Here is a 3,246-nt window from a genome sequence, read left to right as displayed (position 1 = left end):
ATAATGAGAGGTGGCTGCGCAGTCAAACTCGTACTAGAACACACCCTTCAAGTGAAGATATTAATATGTTTGAGAAGTTTTTATGAATTTGAAACTGCTTTTTCCTCATTTTAAGGCATAAAATCTAAAAATATATTCATATGGGTCGAAAAAGAGGAAGTTCAGCTTATTGAACTCGATGACCCCTCATGCGAAGCCTCCCCTTGTAATTAATTAACAGTTAGTCAAATATTTCTATTTTTTATAATTTATTCAATTCATGAGACTAGTATTTATCAATTAAATAAATCAAATGGTATCCTTATTAAGTGTCAACACTCTTTATTATATCTAGTCCAACGTTTCGGCAAATTCGGCCATCCTCAAAGACAATCTTAAATATAAATTCACATCTCACATCAAAATTTAAAAAATGTTTTACAGGCTATTTTGTCCAGGTCATCATATTTAAGTCAAAATCACCCTATTTTTCTAAACCTTCATTAATTTTTAAAATTTTAATTTTAGATTAAAACTACACTATCCACTATTAGATAAACTTTATGGGCCGAATTGGCCGAAGCGTTGGACTATTGATATAATAAAGAATATTGAGACTTAATAAGGATAGAATTCGATTTATTTAATAGATTTCTATTTTTTTAAAAATGCCATTTTTTTTGTTTCATGATTTCTACTAAAAATATTTTTTATAGATTGTATTTTAAATAGTATTTTTGAAAATTTTATTTGCATATTTAAAACTTACAGGTTTTTTTTATTGTATTTTAGTCAGTATTTTGTGTCTTTTCATTTGTCCAATAAGATTATTTATTTTTCAATTTTCATTTTCAATTAATTTTCTTTTGTTTTTCTTATTTTTTACTATTATTTTTCTTTTTCTTTTTTTAATTATTAGGTCAAACCTCTCTATATTTCTTTGAACTTTAACAGAAGTAAATAAATGTGTGTATGGAATGTTAAGTACGAGGAAACTTGATAAAATCTAGTAAGAAACTAGGTCTCGAAATAACTACGGATAAAACAAAATGATTAGGAGTAGAAACGGGAATAACTTCGGTGATATAGTTACAGGAGGAAATATATTTGAAAAGTTAAAGAGAGCCAAGGGTTTACGGTAACTAGAAAAAATGAAATCAATGAGAAAAAATAGCGAGGTTAAAGGCGGTAAATGCTTGTTATTTTTCGATTTTGGATTTGCTTCGTCACTTCTGACCAGAAACTTTAATGTTAGAATTTCATATGTATTCTACAGTTCGTTACGAATGCGAAGCGGGCCTCTTTCACTTAGGGAAGAATAGCGCCTTAAGGTTTTTAAAATAAATTAGTACGTCAAATATTCGGACTTAAGTTAACCAGAGAGCTTAGAAACCTATAAGATTCTAAATTGAGGGAACTGGTGTGGTACAATTCCACTTGTAAACCCGGTAATATAATTCAGATTATATTCTTGAGGCGAATGGGAGGGGTCTGTAAGGTTGGGGGACTTAATAACGATCGGATCCCTAAAATGTTAATAAATATCGAACTGACGAACTGAGTTGTATACCGAAGCGTAGATGTGAGAATTTAAGACTGGTCTGGTAGATTTTGGTTTGGAGGAGCGTCACACAGTGTTAGAAAGTGCGAAAAAATTCACAAAATAAAATGTGTCATCATGTTGATGAGTGTGATTTCTTACACTCAAATACTAATAAACGAGTTCAATGTAATTGGTTCTCCCATCTAACAATATTTAAGAGCTGTAGACCTAATCTTACAGACGTTATTTCGGCGTTGAGAAAAAGTAAGTTTTTAGGAGTTGATGTTATTTTTTTTTTAAACAATCCAAAACAATATTTCGGCCAAGTCAATACCGACAAACGAAAGTTTGTGTATATACTGTAGATTTTCAAAAGTAGGCTTGTCTCTTGAAATATTTTTTTCTAAGCTTCTAGAAGAAATGAGCTTTATCGACTTTTGTAATAAGACTATTTTCCGATATGAAAAGTGTTATTTATTTGTTGTTACATATTGGAGCAACTTTTTTGTAAGTTTCATTGACGTAGTGTGACGTATTAAGTCAGGTGATTTGTTGGAAGATCTAACCAAAATAAGGTTAGAGCAATAATCAAATTAATCGCTATGATAAAGATTAACATTTTATTTATTGGAAAAATGATTTTAATGATGGAAAAAATAAGATTTATATTATTCACATAAACTTAGCTCTTGAGTTATTAGCATTCAAATTATTCTTGATGTAGCCGAAGTTTTTATAACTCCTAGAGAAATTTAGCGGAGCGCAAGTTGTATCCTTTCTGACATTTACAAGTTTGTAAATGATTTGAGGCTAATTTATTTTCGATGGCTAGTTCTTAACTCGTAAAGTTCTTTATGGGAATCGTCTTTGCAATATTTAAACTCCTTTAAAGCCAATGGGTTGATTAAGGCAAGTTTCAATAGAAACTTGGCCGACTGATTTTGAATCGAGTTTTGTTTTGAGGTAATTAACGAAAAGCTTTCAATAGAGTCGCCAGAGTCACTTTGAAGGTTAAGTGTGCTGCCACAACTTCACTTCTAACTTTTTTTTTCCCACAGAATAGTAAATTAATAAACTAACAAACTTATAATAAAATATGTTTTGTTTTTGTTTCAAATATTGAAGAATCGAAGCCCCTTTCCGAATATTCCTTCATTTCATAGTTCAATATACTTTCGTTATAAAAAAATAAATAAAACATTCTCGTGCGCGCATTTATTTATTTTTAATCCTCTATCTGGTAATTTCTGGAATACTTTAGGGAGGGGGCGGTTTATCTACAATTTACCATGCTATTATAACCATTGGGGAGAGGAGGGGAATGATCAAGCCTTCTTTCCGTAGGATCATCATGAAATAAAAGTGGAACCCCAAGACCGAATTCGAACCTGGACCGCTGCAGTAACAAGATTGCTAAGGTTCTACCCTATAAATGTGATTATTATTTAGGATGACAATACCCACCTTACTCTCTACACCAACGGTTCCCAAACACCTTTCTTAGTATAAATAAATTCGTAATAAATAATTTCGTGGCCCTCTAATCGGGTTAAAAAAAAAAGTGCAAAGTAATTTAACTGGAATTTACTGTTTATGTGCATTTTTTTTTCTTATGTTGTGATATATTCTGAAATGTTTGTTCGTGGCATCCCTGACACCCCACTTTAGGAATCACTACTATACCACAAAGTAAAATCTGATTATTGAATCTTTAATAACATACT

The sequence above is a fragment of the Halyomorpha halys genome, unplaced genomic scaffold (assembly GCF_000696795.3).
Source record: "Halyomorpha halys isolate HHAL.00 unplaced genomic scaffold, Hhal_1.1 Scaffold1251.1, whole genome shotgun sequence".
Taxonomy (NCBI): domain Eukaryota; kingdom Metazoa; phylum Arthropoda; class Insecta; order Hemiptera; family Pentatomidae; genus Halyomorpha; species Halyomorpha halys.
Note: the sequence above shows the minus strand (reverse complement) of the source record.